The following is a 17940-nucleotide window of genomic DNA, read 5'->3' as shown; positions in this document are numbered from 1 at the left end:
TAGCGTGGTCCCAGTTTGTAACTGGGGACACGAAAGCGGACATATTTAGCGGAGAGCCATACCTTGTCTCCGGGAGCAAAAATGGGGGGAGTTCTTCTTTTCTTATCGGCAAACCTTTTCATGCGGGATGAAGCCTGTAAAAGAGAATTTTGGGTCTCTTTCCATATGGTGGAAAGATCACGAGTCACTTCATCCACAGCGGGCAAACCAGAGGGCAAGGGAGTAGGGAGGGGGGGAAGAGGGTGACGGCCGTACACCACGAAAAATGGGGACTTAGCAGAAGATTCAGAGACTCTGAAGTTGTATGAGAATTCGGCCCATGGTAGAAGATCTGCCCAGTCATCCTGGCGGGAGGAAACAAAATGCCGTAAATAGTCACCCAGGACCTGGTTAATTCTTTCTACTTGCCCATTGGATTGGGGATGATAAGAAGAAGAGAAGTTTAATTTAATCTTGAGCTGTTTACAGAGGGCCCTCCAGAATTTAGACACGAATTGGACGCCTCTATCCGAGACGATCTGCGTGGGCAAACCGTGAAGACGAAAAATGTGTACAAAAAATTGTTTTGCCAACTGAGGCGCTGAAGGAAGACCAGGAAGAGGAATAAAATGTGCCATCTTGGAAAATCGATCAACGACCACCCAAACAACAGTGTTGCCACGGGATGGGGGTAAGTCTGTAATAAAGTCCATACCAATCAGTGACCAAGGCTGTTCGGGGACAGGCAGAGGATGAAGGAGACCAGCAGGCTTCTGGCGAGGAGTCTTATCCCGGGCACAGACAGTACAGGCCCGCACAAAATCAACAACATCCGTCTCCAGAGTCGGCCACCAATAGAAACGAGAGATGAGTTGCAACGACTTTTTGATGCCCGCATGGCCTGCGAGGTGGGAGGAGTGACCCCATCTGAGAATCCCGAGACGTTGGCGTGGAGAAACGAAGGTCTTCCCTGGAGGAGTTTGCCTGATGGAGGCTGGAGAAGTGGAGATCAGACAGTCAGGAGGAATGATGTTTTGCGGAGAGACCTCTACTTCCGAGGCATCCGAGGAACGAGAGAGGGCATCGGCCCTAATGTTCTTGTCGGCAGGGCGAAAATGAATTTCAAAGTTAAAACGGGCAAAGAACAACAACCACCTGGCCTGGCGAGGGTTCAGCCGTTGGGCAGACTGGAGATAGGAGAGATTCTTGTGATCGGTGTAAATGATAACTGGAAATTTTGATCCCTCCAGCAGATGCCTCCATTCCTCAAGTGCCAATTTAATGGCCAGTAGTTCTCGATCCCCGATGGAGTAGTTTCTCTCCGCCGGAGAGAAGGTCCTAGAAAAAAAACCACAAGTAACAGCATGCCCGGAAGAATTTTTTTGTAGAAGGACCGCTGCAGCTCCCACTGAGGAGGCATCTACCTCCAATAGGAAGGGTTTAGATGGGTCAGGTCTGGAGAGCACGGGAGCAGAAGAAAAGGCAGACTTGAGCCGTTTAAATGCGTCTTCCGCTTGGGGAGACCAGGACTTGGGATTGGCATTTTTCTTGGTTAAAGCCACGATAGGAGCCACAATAGTGGAAAAGTGTGGAATAAATTGTCTGTAATAATTGGCGAACCCCAAAAAACGTTGGATAGCACGGAGTCCGGAGGGGCGTGGCCAATCTAAGATGGCAGAGAGTTTATCCGGGTCCATTTGTAATCCCTGGCCAGAGACCAAGTATCCTAGGAAAGGAAGAGATTGACATTCAAACAGACATTTCTCCATTTTGGCATAAAGTTGATTGTCTCGAAGTCTCTGAAGAACCATGCGGACATGCTGGCGGTGTTCATCTAAGTTGGCAGAAAAAATCAGAATATCGTCCAGATACACAACAACACAGGAATATAAGAGATCACGAAAAATTTCATTAACAAAGTCTTGGAAGACGGCAGGGGCGTTGCACAGGCCAAAGGGCATGACCAGATACTCAAAGTGTCCATCTCTGGTGTTAAATGCAGTCTTCCATTCGTCCCCCTCCCTGATGCGGATGAGATTATAAGCACCTCTTAAGTCCAGTTTGGTAAAGATGTGGGCACCTTGAAGGCGATCAAAGAGTTCTGAGATAAGAGGTAGGGGGTAGCGGTTCTTTACCGTGATTTTATTAAGTCCGCGGTAATCAATGCAAGGACGTAGGGAGCCATCTTTTTTGGACACAAAAAAAAATCCAGCTCCGGCAGGAGAGGAGGATTTGCGGATAAACCTCTTTTTTAAATTTTCCTGGATGTATTCAGACAAAGCAAGAGTCTCTGGAGCGGACAGAGGATAAATTCTGCCCCGGGGTGGAGTAGTGCCCGGGAGGAGGTCAATAGGACAGTCATAAGGCCTGTGAGGAGGTAAAGTCTCAGCTTGCTTTTTGCAAAACACGTCAGCATAGTCCATATAAGCCTTAGGGAGACCGGTTACAGGGGGAACCACAGGGTCACGGCAGGGAGTACTGGGAACCGGTTTAAGACAGTCCTTGAAACAAGAAGTACCCCAGCTCTTGATCTCTCCTGTGGACCAATCACGGGTTGGGGAATGGCGTTGAAGCCACGGTAATCCAAGGAGAATTTCGGAAGTGCAATTGGAGAGGACCAAAAACTAAATTTTTTCGTGATGAGGTCCGATGCACATTAGGAGGGGTTCCGTGCGGTAACGCACGGTACAGTCCAATCTTTCATTGTTAACACAATTGATGTAGAGGGGTCTGGCGAGACTGGTCACCGGGATGTTGAACCTATTGATGAGAGAGGCCAAAATAAAATTTCCTGCAGATCCGGAATCCAGGAAGGCCATAGTAGAGAAGGAGAAGGTAGAGGAAGATATCCGCACAGGCACAGTAAGGCGTGGAGAAGCAGAGTTCACATCAAGAACTGTCTCACCATTGTGCGGAGTCAGCGTACGTCTTTCCAGGCGGGGAGGACGGATAGGACATTCCTTCAGGAAGTGTTCGGTACCGTCACAGTACAGGCACAGATTCTCCATGCGGCGTCGTGTCCTCTCTTGAGGTGTCAAGCGAGACCGGTCAACTTGCATAGCCTCCACGGCGGGAGGCACAGGAACGGATTGCAGAGGACCAGAGGAGAGAGGAGTCGGGGAGAAAAAACGCCTCGTGCGAACAAAGTCCATATCCTGGCGGAGCTCCTGACGCCTTTCGGAAAAACGCATGTCAATGCGAGTGGCTAGATGAATAAGTTCATGCAGGTTAGCAGGAATTTCTCGTGCGGCCAGAACATCTTTAATGTTGCTGGATAGGCCTTTTTTAAAGGTCGCGCAGAGGGCCTCATTATTCCAGGATAATTCGAAGGCAAGAGTACGGAATTGGATGGTGTACTCGCCAACGGAAGAATTACCCTGGACCAGGTTCAGCAGGGCAGTCTCAGCAGAAGAGGCTCGGGCAGGTTCCTCAAAGACACTTCGAATCTCCGTGAAGAAGGAGTGTACAGAGGCAGTGACGGGGTCATTGCGGTCCCAGAGCGGTGTGGCCCATGACAGAGCTTTCCCAGACAGAAGGCTGACTACGAAAGCCACCTTAGACCTTTCAGTAGGAAACTGGTCCGACATCATCTCCAAGTGCAGGGAACATTGTGAAAGAAAGCCACGGCAAAACTTAGAGTCCCCATCAAATTTATCCGGCAAGGATAGTCGTAGGCCGGAAGCGGCCACTCGCTGCGGAGGAGGTGCAGGAGCTGGCGGAGGAGATGATTGCTGAAGCTGTGGTAGTAGCTGCTGTAGCATCACGGTCAGTTGAGACAGCTGGTGGCCTTGTTGCGCTATCTGTTGCGACTGCTGGGCGACCACCGGGGTGAGGTCGGCGACAACTGGCAGTGGAACTTCAGCGGGATCCATGGCCGGATCTACTGTCACGATTCGGCTGGCAGGAGGTGGATCCTCTGTGCCAGAGAGGGATTGGCATGGACCGTGCTGGTGGACCGGTTCTAAGTTGCTACTGGTATTCACCAGAGCCCGCCGCAAAGCGGGATGGTCTTGCAGCGGCGGTAGCAACCAGGTCGTATCCACCAGCAACGGCTCAACCTCTCTGACTGCTGAAGATAGGCGCGGTACAAGGGAGTAGACAAGAGCAAGGTCGGACGTAGCAGAAGGTCGGGGCAGGCAGCAAGGATCGTAGTCAGGGGCAACGGCAGGAGGTCTGGAACACAGGCTAGGAACACACAAGGAAACGCTTTCACTGGCACAATGGCAACAAGATCCGGCGAGGGAGTGCAGGGGAAGTGAGGTATAAATAGGGAGTGCACAGGTGAACACACTAATTAAGCCAACTGCGCCAATCAGTGGCGCAGTGGCCCTTTAAATCGCAGAGACCCGGCGCGCGCGCGCCCTAAGGAGCGGGGCCGCGCGCGCCGGGACAGGACCGACGGAGAGCGAGTCAGGTACGGGAGCCGGGGTGCGCATCGCGAGCGGGCGCCACCCGCATCGCGAATCGCATCCCGGCTGGGAGAGGTATCGCAGCGCACCCGGTCAGCAGGTCTGACCGGGGCGCTGCAATTGCGAGGATGTTGCGAGCGCTCCGGGGAGGAGCGGGGACCCGGAGCGCTCGGCGTAACAACATTGCATTTCACACCTGTGAGCAAGTAACAGGAAACTGAAGCTATGGTGGGAACTGGCTCAGTAAAACTGGTCAGGTTTTGGAATAAATGCCACTTCTCATTACGATTATTCTTGTAACATACAGATAGAAGAATAAAAACAGTGGAAACAACATACGTGCTTGAATTCTTGGAGCATATGTATGTGCATGACTTTTCAACCACGGTCGATCTTCTAATGGTTATTCCAGCAAAAAATAACACACCGTTACCAAATTCACATCAACTCACGATGGTTCCATGAACACTAGCGTGCACATTTACCAGAGATCTGAATTCAGTAGAGCACCACTGGGATGTAGTGGGAATGGGAATAGGCAACATGAATGGTATACTGTCTTATCACCATAAAACAATCTGGATGGTCCTACCCAGTACAGAAAAGGTATCCCTAATAAAGGGATCACTAAATGTAGATTAAGACAATAGAATCACATACTATTGTTTCTTGTTCATAAAGTTTTAAAGAGGCACTGTCATTGTTAAAAACTTTTCATATATTGCAGGACTCATTATAATATGACATTTCACAATATACACCTGTTAAAATTTTTTTTTACATTTTCACCTGAAATTCAAGCTCAAAATAGCCACCACTAGGGGTCGCCTGTCTTTTAGCCAGACAGACTAGTCTAGATTTTACAGCATACTGGATACCGGCCGTAAAGCATACCGGTATCCAGTATAGGAGACTTCTATTGAGTGTATGCTAAACTACAGCTAAAGGATGTGTGGACATGCTGGGAGCTGTAGTTTTACAACAGCTGGAGGCAACACTGCTCTAACACAGTTATTTACAAACATTGCAGCTTCAGTTGTTACTAACTACAACTCCCAGCATGCTGAAATAGTCAAAGCTTTCTCGGACTCCTGAATGACAAAGAAGTTGATCAGACATTCAGGAGTCTGTGAAATGTGAATGACACACATAGTTACAGCTATGCTGATTAGCATCCAGCTTTACTAGGAGAAGATAAAACAGATAGAACATGTATTCATAAAAATGCTGTACTTTTATCTAAAAAATCCTTGCTCTAATTTTATAAAGATCTATTCTTATATTTATACATTTTATCCTGTTATGAATTCACCATGAGGGGCATTTACTAATCTTTTACTATGTAGTCTGTTTTTTACCTTGTTTTTTTCTACTTCATTTTTGACTATGTGCGTCAAATTTACTAAATTGTTGCACGACATTAATAAATTTGGCACACATAGGCAAAAGTGGGAAATTTACTTCATGTAGTAGAAAAAATAGTCTGTTCCTTTTTCCTGCTGTCTGAATAGGTTTGGCTGCTAGGTTTCTCTGGATCTTTTGTTTTTGAGTTTTTTTTTTAGCTTTTTCACCACATCTAAATAATTCAATAACTACAGTGGTCCCTCAAGTTACAATATTAATTGGTTCCAGGACAACCATTGTAAGTTGAAACCATTGTATGTTGAGACTATAACTCTATGTAAACGTGGTAATTGGTTCTAAAGGCACCAAAATGTCATCCAAAATAGGAAAAAGTGACAAAGAAAAATAAGTAGATAACTAATATAGATAAAGCAAATCCCTACATATAAAAGTAATAAAGATCTGCTGGGAGCTGTAAATCACTGTCTATGTCAGTGTTTCCCAAGCAGGGAGCCTCCAGCTGTTGCAAAACTATAACTCCCAGCATGCCTGGACAGCCAAAGGCTGTCCGGGCATGCTGGGAGTTGTAGTTTTGCAAAAGATGAGGCCACCCTGATTGGGAAACACTGGTCTATGTAGAGGACAGCAGCTTCTTCAGGGGTCCTGTACAGTACAGGCAATGTCCCAAACAAGTAATGGAGTCGCCCTCACCTGGTGTCCAAAAGAGCAGCTAACCCTGATACAGGTAAAGTGTACAGAACATGTAATACCAGACGCCAGTCAGTGCATACACTTCAGTAATACAGGGGTTTTACCAATGAATGCCCATTTTGATTGGTTGGTTCTTCCAGCCATTGACACGTTTCACAGATCTGGACTGTCTGTAGAATTGTATGTTGAGTCTGGTTTCAACTTACGATGGTCCAGAAAAGACCATTGTATGTTGAAATTATTGTATGTTGAGGCCATTGTAAGTTGAGGGATCACTGTAAATTGTAGTCATGGCTCAGAAGTGGTAAACGGCGTTTAGTGTGTGTGTGTGTGTGTTTATGAAATTTTTTTTAACACAGTTTTTCTCTCCCTAAATGTACTTACACTTTTTTTTTTTGTTACTTCTTCTACAGATCCGTGTATCCTGTGGACTCCTTCGGATTCGGAGGACTACTTCGATGACCAGCGTTTTTCTTTGCTTGATGTTAATAAAATGGTTAACGAGGGCTTGTGGGGGAGTGTTTTTTTGTAATAAATTTTTTTTTTAAACCTGTTGTGTTTTTTTTAATTTTACTTTACTAGACAGGCTTAGTAGTGGAAGCTGTCTTATAGACTGAGTCCATTACTAAGCCGGGCTTAGCGTTAGCCACAAAAACAGCTAGCGCTAACCCCCAATTATTACCCCGGTACCCAACACCACAGGGGCGCGTCTGGGCCTAGGCGGTAACAGGCTGGTGTTATTTAGGTTGGGGAGGACCAGTAACAATGGTCCTCGCCCACCCTGGTAACGTTAGGCTGTTACTGTTTGGTTGGTATTTGGCTGAGAATAAAAATAGGGGGACCCTATGCGTTTTTTTTATATATTATTTATTTTAAAAAAAAAAACGCATAGGGTCCCCCCTATTTTCATTCTCAGCCAAATACCAACCAAACAGTAACAGCCTGACGTTCCCAGGGTGGGCGAGGACCATTGTTACTGGCCCTCCCCAGCCTAAATAACGCCAGCCTGTTACCGTCTAGGCCCAGGAGCGCCATTTTTGACGCTCCAGGCCTGTTGGTACCGGCTCTTCCCGGCACCCCTGTGGCGTTGGGTACCGGGGTAATAATAGGGGGTTAGCGCTAGCTGTTTTTGTGGCTAACGCTAAGCCCAGGTTAGTAATGGACTCCGTCAATAAGACAGCTTCCACTACTAAGCCTGCCTAATAAAGTAAGGAAAAAACACAACAGGTTTTAAAAAATTTTTATTACAAAAAACACTCCCCCACAAGCCCTCCTTAACCATTTTATTAAAATCAAACAAAGAAAAACGCTGGTCATCGAAGTAGTCCACCGAATCCGAAGGAGTCCACAGGATACACGGATCTGAAATGAGAAGAAAACAAAAAAAATGGGTTAGTACATTTATTATCACCTGCTCACACATCTCCCGCCCCGCACGACTACAACTGTCAGCATGCCCTTACAGTCAGCTGGGAGTTGTAGTTGTGTGGTGCAGGAGATGAGTGGGCAAGTGACAAGCTTGTCCCCTGCCCCCAGCTGCAGGACTACAACTCCCAGCATGCCCTTACAGTAAGGTGGGGCGGAGGCCGGGCACAGTGTTTCCCAACCTGGGACTTGTAGTTTTGCAACATCTGGAGGCACCCTGGTTGGGAAACACTGTTTTAGGCCAGTGTTTCCCAACCAGGGTGCCTCCAGATGTTGCAAAACTACAAGTCCCAGCATGCCTGGACAGTCAAAGGCTGTCCAGGCATGCTGGGAGTTGTAGTCTTGCAACATCTGGAGGCACCCTGGTTGGGAAACACTGGCCTAAAACAGTGTTTCCCAACCAAGGTGCCTCCAGATGTTGCAAAACTACAACTCCCAGCATGCCTGGACAGCCAAAGGCTGTCCAGGCCTGCTGGGAGTTGTAGTCTTGCAACATCTGGAGGCACCCTGGTTGGGAAGCTTGGGCAACTTACCGGCTTCGCCGGTCCCCTTCAGCTGTTTAGTTTTGCAACAGCTGGAGGACTACAGTTTACAGACCACAAACCAGTGGTCTGCAAACTGTGGCCCTCCAGCTGTTGCAAAACTACAACTCCCAGCATGCCTGGACAGCCAATGGCTGTCCAGGCATGCTGGGAGTTGTAGTCTTGCAACATCTGGAGGCACCCTGGTTGGGAAACACTGTTTTAGGCCAGTGTTTCCCAACAAGGGTGCCTCCAGCTGTTGCAAAACAACAACTCCCAGCATGCCTGGACAGCCAAAGGGTGTCCAGGCATGCTGGGAGTTGTAGTCTTGCAACATTTGGAGGCACCCTGGTTGGGAAGCTTGGGCAACTTACCGGCTTCCGTAGGATCCAGCGCTGCACGACAGTGCCGCGCGACGATCTCCGTCAGCGATCGTCGCTGGAGCCTCGGAAGGGTAAGTGATCGTCTTCGCCGGTCCCCTTCAACTGTTTAGTTTTGCAACAGCTGGAGGACTACAGTTTACAGACCACACACCAGTGGTCTGCAAACTGTGGCCCTCCAGCTGTTGCAAAACTACAACACCCAGCATGCCCTGACAGCCAAAGCCTTTGGCTCTCAGGGCAGGAGCCCGGGCTGAGATTACAGTGCAGCCGCCCGGGCTCCTTATACGGTCTCCCCGCTACCCCCCTTGTCTCCCGCCCGGGCTCCTCATACGGTCTTCCCGCTACCCCCCCTTGTCTCCCGCCCGGGCTCCTCATACGGCCTCCCCGCTACCCCCCCCCCCCCTTGTCTCCCGCCTGCGCCGCTCAGCTCCCGCTGCTACAAGACTACAACTCCCAGCGTGTCCTCACTGTAAGGGCATGCTGGGACTTGTAGTCTTGCAACAGCAGACAGATGGGAGTTGTGTGGCGCTGGCAGGTGAGAGGGGGGGATGTAAATCACTGCAGTGTCCCGGTAGCGCAGTGAGGGTAGCGGGGAGAAAGTATGTCGGGGCCCGGGCGGCAGTAGGAGTAAATTTAGTCATTTTTTACGGCCGTTGCGACAGTTTATTGCGCAACTGCGACTGTCTCAGTTAATAAATTCCTGACCACTGCAAGTAAAAACTGAAAACTAGCATAAATTAAGCGGGAAAAAGAAATTTGACTTTCTAGCTCTTGCTAGAGAAAGTCGCACAGAAACTAGGGTAGGCGCAATTGCGACAATTTTGCGCCAAAAATAGTCAGAAAAAAATTACTAAACCCCTTAGTAAATGCCCCTCCATAATGTCTTCTGATTACTGCAGGCAAGCTCCAAGTATCTTTCTCTGTGTAACATGACACAGCATAAAACCAGAGAGGAAAGGGTTACAGAGTAGAGCGTACTGATTGGCTGTCTGCCCAGGCTTGCTCCTGTGAGGGAGACAGACTGACACGCCCCCTCCAGCCTGCACAATGAAAAAGTAACTTACCAGCAGATAAATGCTTATATCTCTGGATATATAGGGACACATAAAAATTATATGCACATGATCAGGATTGGGTCCATAGTAACATATCACTTTTTTTCTTTTTTTGCACTATGACAGGTACGCTTTAACTTATAATGCAAAAGTGTAAGAAGACATCTCCACTGCACATAATGTCCATAGCTTGATACTTAACAGGAAAAAAGAGGGGGATTGTGCCCCTAGTGAAGTACGTTCACCAAGTGGGTTTGCGCTGAGAGCACAAAACCTCAGTAGGCTTTATACGATATCCGGACCTGCAGCCACGGTCCTCTGGAACCAAGCTTGTTCTCCCAGTATTAAGTAGTAGGTAGAAAAGAAAAAATGACCATCTCTGACCCTGGTCTGCTGCAGATAGGACTAGGACATCTGGTATTCTTATATTAAAAAGGATTGATACCATAGTACACATGCAACGCGTTTCTGGTCCATACCGGACCCTTCATCAGGCAGGGTGTATAACAACAGTGTGGAAAGCCAGGTATAAATGCACTCAGTACGTTCAAATAAAAGGTTACTACGTTCATTACAAAATTCATGAACAAATTATGCAATGTGCGCAGCTCATACCGCTGCGCAGAATGCGCAGCGGTATGAGCTGCGCACATTGCGTAATTTGTTCATGAATTTTGTAATGAAAGTAACCTTTTATTTGAACGTACTGAGTGCATTTATACCTGGCTTTCCACACTGTTGTTATACACCTTGCCTGGTGAAGGGTCCGGTACGGACCAGAAACGCGTTGCATGTGTACTATGGTATAAACCCTTTTTAATATAGGAATACCAGATGTCCTAGTCCTACTATCTGCAGCAGACCGGCGCCAGAGACGGTGTTTTTTCTTTCCTACCTACTAATAGCTTGATGCTTGGCAATTCACTGACATGGCTAGCTTTGAAGGGCCTATGTCATCAGTGTCAATAGCACTACAAGCGTGTACCAGCAGGTTAGTGTTGGCGATACTGATGACAGATTCCCTTTGAGAGCAATAGAAATCTACCATTGCACTACACATGTCTACCTCTGCAGAGGCAGAACATATACCAAGAAAATCAATGATAATAAAAGTGAAGGTGGGTGGCCAGATGGGAGATAAAGTAAATATATACAGCTTGTGGTCTACTGTCGATGTGAAGCGCTAAGTTTCCACTTTAATGTTAATTCTTACCACGTGTGAAAAAGATGAACTGCTTGTGTAATAAGTTACATACATGCAGAGTAATAAAGCTGGTGGAATTAAATGTGAAATAAAATATGTTAAAGTGGTAATACTAAATTATTCATTTTACATTTAGTGGTTTAGACATACAGTACGAGATACAGCATGGGAGATACTTTTATGGTTCCAGGTTTAAGGCTGTGTTTCCACTTGGAAGTTTTTTGGGGAAAATTACCACTGCAAAAGCCAGAAGTGGATCCAGCAGGAAGGAGAAGTATAAGTCCTTTATTTATATTTCCCATTCCTTTTGAATCTCCTTCTGGCTTTGGTACAAAAACTGTCTTGGCAGTTTTCCAAAAAAGTGGAAATGCAGCCTAAAGCTTGTTTAACACACATTTTGCTGCATTCTTTTGCAGCATTTTTAAGATCATATTTTTGTGTTTTGTGTACCAGAAATTATGTATCCTTTAAATGTTAAAGCGGATCTCCACCATGAGGTGATTTTAGTATATACATGCCAGACAGTAATGCACATTCTTGGGGCTAAATGGCTATGTTGTGAGATTACAATAACACTTTGGCTAGCTTTTTGTGATCTGGCTATCTCCTGTTGGAGTTTGTTCCTGTAAACTACAAGTCCCATGATTCCTTGTTTGCAAGTGTGAAGTAACTTTTTTTCCCTCCCACACATCAGCAACCCCCCACACATTGAAACACACCTGTGATCCTTTCCATGCAATAGACCAGTGTTTTCTAACCAGGATGCCTCCAGCTGTTGCAAAACTACAATTCTTGCAGAATGTTCTCCCTCCTATCCAGTGGTCGCTCCACCCATTAAATCAGACAGGCTCCCTCTGAACACCTGACTAGTGGTGTAATGTCTCAGTCTGCACTGCAACCTGGAAAAACCTGAGACGACTTTTATGCTGTTAAAAAAAACATTGGAGCAAAAATTACAGAAGAATTGTGAGATCCCCATGAAACACAGGTACAGACACTATATTATGAACCACACTAACTTTACAGCCCCTGTAGCATAGTCAAATAAAAAAATAAAAATCCTGGAATACCCCTTTAACCCCCTTAAAGACACAGCCCATGTTGACCTTGTGAACACACACCTAATTAGAATTTTTGTGTTTTTGTATTTTCCTCCTCGCCTTCTAAGAGCCATAACTCTTTTATTATTCCATCCACAACCAACCAAGCAATTTTTACATCCTTATACCTGATCACAAAATCTAAAGAAGGTGAATTATGCAATTTCATTGTATAAAAGTCTCATTGTGAACACTAGCCAGGGGGAATTTTTTATACTGAGTCAGAGCTACTGATAAAAACAAAACAGATGCTAGTTCATTAGTTGGCCAGAACTTTTTATAGCCAGGCTTTGTGTTGGTTGTACAATAGTGCTCTTCGTGTTTACAGGCAAGGTACTGTGCCTTGAGCTGTGTCTATAGGTAGCTGGTATATCCTCACCATTGCCCAGAGCTAAATGATGGTTTCTTTGAAACAAACCACAGATTATTTTATTTATTCATACATTGTGAGGCTCATTTTGCCTCTCACACCCCCACAGCACTCATTTAGAATAATAAATTAACCGTCCTTTGTCTTTGGATGGTTCCCACATATTCATTCACCTCGTTGTAAGATGAGCAATAATAAATGAAAGAGTAGGATAGGTGAAATAAAAATGTAATTCTAGAGTAGTATATTTTATTTGGGATATCTAATTCTTAGACATTGTAAAGTTAGAGTAAATATTTAGTGCGCGTTCACATGTTCAAGTTTTCAAAGGCCTTTTACAAATTAAAAGAAGCAATCTCATTGGTTGACAATTTTTTGGCCATCATCAGGTGAGGGGTTGGGGGGTCTTTGGATATGTTTGCCATATTAGCCAGAAGCCTTCCTGATACATATAGCAAGTGTGCTCCATAAATGTGGTGTGAAAGCAGCCAAAATTTAAATATAGCAGAGGGGCAAAACTTTATTCTATACAATCACTAAAAAAAAAGCACCACGAAGGAGTTGCAGCGTCATGCTAAGCCATCTGGTTTTTGCTTAGTGGGACCATTGTTTGTTTTTCAACAGGACAGTGACTCTAATCATTTCTTCAGGCTATGTAAGATAGAAGTGAAAAGAATCAGACCGCTTCTTTCATTTTTGAAAATGACTAAGAAATTAAAGAAGCGATCTGACCGGTTGCTTTGGGCAACTCAGCAACTTTTCCTCTAGACAGATTTTGATAAATTTCTCCCTATAGTCTCCACAATCACCATATCTAAACCCAGATGAGATGATTAGAGATGAATATGGACATCAGAGTAAAGGGAAATAAGTCAAGAAGTGCTTAGCAATCCTGGGAAATCCTTTAAAGGGGTACTCCACCCTTAGACATCTTATCCCCTATCCAAAGGATAGGGGATAAGATGTCTGATGTCTGTTCCGCCGCTGGGGACCCCCCGCAACATAGCATGTGGCACCCACCTGTTACTGCTCTGGAAGCGCTGAGGGGTCTGGGTCCCGACCATGGGACCAGAAGATCGTGACATCACGACTCGGCCCCCGTGTGACGTCACACTCCCTCCCATAGACTTGCATTGAGGGGGTGGGGCGTGATGTCACATGGGGGCGGAGTGGTGACGTCACAATCTTCCGTTCCTGTGGTCGGGACCCAGACCCTTCAGCGCTTCTGGAGCAGTAACAAGTGGGTGCCGCATGCTATATTGCGGGGTTCCTTTGGATAGGGGATAAGATGTCTAGGGGTGGAGTACCCTTTTAAGACTGTTGAAAAACCATTCCAAGGGATTACCTCATGAAGCTGATGGAGAGAATGCCAAGAGTGCAAAGCTGTCATAACAGAAAAAGGCAGCTACTTTGAGGAACCTAAAACATTAAACATTTTGGTTTGTTTAACACTTTGCTTAATTCCAAATGTGTTCCTTCACAGTTTTAATGTCTTTAATATAAATCTATAACATATAAAAAAAATAAAAAATAAAACAAGAAAGACAAAAAAAGCACTAAAGCAATAAGGAGTTGTTGGAGTAGAATTAACTTTTATGTTTGTGAATGTATGTTTGGGGAGAAGATGGCTAGAAGGGTGGAGGAGTGTTTAAACTAGGGACTTGGGGGGAGGGAACCTACAGCAAAGAGGGGGAAGCTAGTGCAGACAGAGAGGTGGGAATTATAAATGTACCTGGGGGTGGAGCGGAGGGAGGGGTTAGAATAGTTAATAGGAATAAGCTTCATAGGAAAATAAAACTTACACCCTTGAATCCCATTAACCCCAATAACATAAAGGATGGAAATATAAAGTGTATGTTCACAAATGCCAGAAGCCTAGCAAATAAAATGGGGGAGCTTGAGGCCTTGATACTGGAGGAACATATTGATATAGTTGGGGTCACTGAGACATGGCTGGACTCCTCGCATGACTGGGCTGTCAATCTGCAGGGGTTTACATTGTTTCGCAAAGATAGAATGAACAGAAAAGGTGGTGGAGTCTGTCTGTATGTAAGAAGTGGTATGAAAGTCAGTGTGAACGATGCCATAGTGTGTGATGATTCTGAGGAGGTGGAATCACTGTGGGTAGAATTACAAAAGGAGGGAAATACTGAAAAAATAATATTTGGTGTAATCTACAGACCCCCTAATATCACTGAAGAGATAGAAGGTCGGCTTCATAAACAAATAGAGAGGGCCGCCCGGGCAGGTACAGTGATAATAATGGGAGATTTTAACTATCCAGATATAGATTGGGGTTGGCTAAAACTACAAAGGGGCGACAATTCCTAAATTTATTGCAGGATAATTGTATGGGCCAGTTTGTGGAGGACCCAACAAGAAGTGATGCCTTGTTGGATCTGATCATTTCCAACAACGCAGAGCTGGTTGGTAATGTAACTGTGCGGGAAAACCTTGGTAATAGCGACCACAATATAGTTACTTTTGACTTAAAATGTAGAAAACAAAGACAGGCGGGGAAGGCAAAAACATATAACTTTAAAAAGGCAAATTTCCTGGGCTGAGAGCTGCACTACAGGACATAGACTGGGGGGAGGTGTTGTCAAATACTGATACAGAAGGTAAATGGGACATCTTTAAATCAACTCTAAATAACTATACAGCTAAATATATACCAAAGGGGAACAAATATAAACGATTAAAACTAAATCCTACATGGCTGACAAATAATGTTAAAAGAGCAATAAACAACAAAAAAATAGCTTTCAAAAAATACAAATCTGAGGGGTCAGCTATAACATTTAAACAGTACAAGGAGCTTAATAAAATCTGTAAAAATGTAATAAAAACAGCAAAAATTCAAAACGAGAGACAGGTGGCCAAAGAAAGCAAAACTAATCCTAAATATTTTTTTAGATATATAAATGCAAAAAAAAACAAGGACAGAGCATGTAGGACCCCTTAATAATGATAATGGGGAGGTTGTCACAGGCGATCAAGAGAAGGCGGAGCTACTGAATGGGTTCTTTAGTTCTGTATATACTATGGAAAAAGGAGCTGACATTGGACAGGTCAGTGCTGGTAACACATCATGTAATGTACTGAACTGGCTTAAAGGGGTATTCCAGGCAAAACCTTATATATATATATATATATATATATATATATATATATATCAACTGGCTCCGTAAAGTTAAACAGATTTGTATATTACTTCTATTAAAAAATCTTAATCCTTCCAATAGTTATTAGCTTCTGAAGTTTTCTGTCTAACTGCTCAATGATGATGTCACATCCCAGGAGTTGTGCATGATGGGAGAAGAACTGCAAAGCTCCCGGGACGTGAGTCATCAGAGAGCAGTTAGACAGAAAACCACAACTCAACTTCAGAAGCTAATAACTATTGGAAGGATTAAGATTTTTTAATAGAAGTAATTTACAAATCTGTTTAACTTTCCGGAGCCAGTTGATATATATATATAAAAGTTTTGGCCTGGAATACCCCTTTAATGTAGAGATGGTACAAGGTAAGTAAAGTAAAGTAAATGTAAGCAAATCTCCAGGGCCGGATGGACTACACCCAAGAGTTCTTAGAGAGGTAAGTTCAGTAATATCTGTACCCTTGTTCATGATATTTAGAGATTCTCTGGTGTCTGGTATTGTGCCAAGGGACTGGCGCAAGGCAAATGTGGTGCCAATCTTCAAAAAGGGCTCTAGGTCTTCCCCTGTAAACTATAGACCGGTAAGTTTAACGTGCATTGTGGGTAAATTGTTTGAAGGACTTATAAGGGATTACATACAGGAATACATAGGGGATAATAGTATTATAAGTGATAACCAGCATGGGTTTACTAAGGATAGAAGTTGTCAAACCAATCTAATTTGCTTTTATGAAGAGGTGAGTAGAAGCCTTGACAGAGGAATGGCTGTGGATATAGGCCCAGATTTATCAAACTGTGTGAGAGAAAAAGTGGAGGGATTTTCCCATAGCGACCAATCACAGCTCAGGTTTCACTTTACCTCAGCTCATTATCTGAGCTGTGATTGGTTGCTGTGGGAAAATCACTCCACTTTTTTCTCTCCCAAGGTTTGATAGATCTGGGCCATAGTGTTTCTGGATTTTGCTAAAGCGTTTGATACTGTCCCTCATAGACGTCTGACAGGTAAGTTAAGGTCTTTGGGTTTGGAAACTTTAGTTTGTAACTGGATTGAACACTGGCTCATGGATCGTACCCAGAGAGTGGTGGTCAATAATTCGTACTCTGATTGGTCCCCGGTTATTAGTGGTGTACCCCAAGGTTCAGTACTGGGCCCGCTATTGTTTAATTTATTTATCAGTGATATAGAGGATGGTATTAACAGCTCTGTTTCTATCTTTGCAGATGACACCAAGCTTTGTAGCACGGTACAGTCTATAGAGGATGTGCATAAGTTACAAGATGACTTGGATAGACTAAGTGTCTGGGCATCCACTTGGCAAATGAGGTTCAATGTGGATAAATGTAAAGTTATGCATCTGGGTACTAAGAACATGCATGCATCGTATGTCTTAGGGGGGATTAAACTGGCAGAGTCACTGGTAGAGAAGGATCTGGGTGTACTTGTAGATCACAGACTACAGAATAACATGCAATGTCAGGCTGCTGCTTCCAAAGCCAGCAGGATATTGTCATGTATCAAAAGAGGCATGGACTCAAGGGACAGGGACATAATACTCCCCCTTTATAAAGCATTGGTAGGGCCTCACCTGGAATATGCTGTTCAGTTTCGGGCACCAGTCCATAAAAGGGACACTGCGGAGTTGGAAAGGGTGCAGAGACACGCGACTAAACTAATATGGGGCATGGAACATCTTAGCTATGAGGAGCGATTAAAGGAGTTACAATTGTTTAGTCTTGAGAAGAGACGTTTAAGGGGGGATATGATAAATGTATATAAGTATATTAATGGCCCATACAAAAAATATGGAGAAAAACTGTTCCAGGTTAAACCCCCCCCCCCCCAAAGGACGAGGGGGCACTCCCTCCGTCTGGAGAAGAAAAGGTTTAGTCTCAAGGGGCGACACGCCTTCTTTACCATGAGAACTGTGAATTTATGGAACAGTCTACCTCAGGAACTGGTCACAGCAGGAACAATTAACAGCTTTAAAACAGGGTTAGATATATTCCTGGAACAAAATAACATTAATGCTTATGAAGAAATATAAAATCCCATCCCTTCCCCAATATCGCGCCACACCCCTACCCTTCAATCCCCTGGTTGAACTTGATGGACGTATGTCTTTTTTCAACCATACTAACTATGTAACTATGTAATGATGATATATGTAAATTATTACAATATTAGTGTGATGGCAGGTATTATCCTACTAAAAAATGCAAGTTGTAAGCCTGGACATGAGAGGCAACATATGTGGCCACAATATGTCCTGTACATATT

The 17940-nt window shown here is 44.7% G+C and overlaps 1 long non-coding RNA gene across 2 annotated transcripts in view; it reads right to left on the bottom strand.

Annotated features, from left to right (window-relative positions):
* The window catches only part of LOC130362322 (uncharacterized), a 99407-nt gene that overhangs the window by 70558 nt on the left and 10909 nt on the right, over nt 1-17940 (bottom strand). The gene's annotated exons all lie outside the window — the stretch shown is intronic.

This window comes from Hyla sarda, chromosome 3 (genome assembly GCF_029499605.1).
Source record: "Hyla sarda isolate aHylSar1 chromosome 3, aHylSar1.hap1, whole genome shotgun sequence".
Taxonomy (NCBI): domain Eukaryota; kingdom Metazoa; phylum Chordata; class Amphibia; order Anura; family Hylidae; genus Hyla; species Hyla sarda.
The sequence above is the reverse complement of the archived record's forward strand: the minus strand, read 5'-3'. Positions and strand labels throughout refer to the sequence as shown.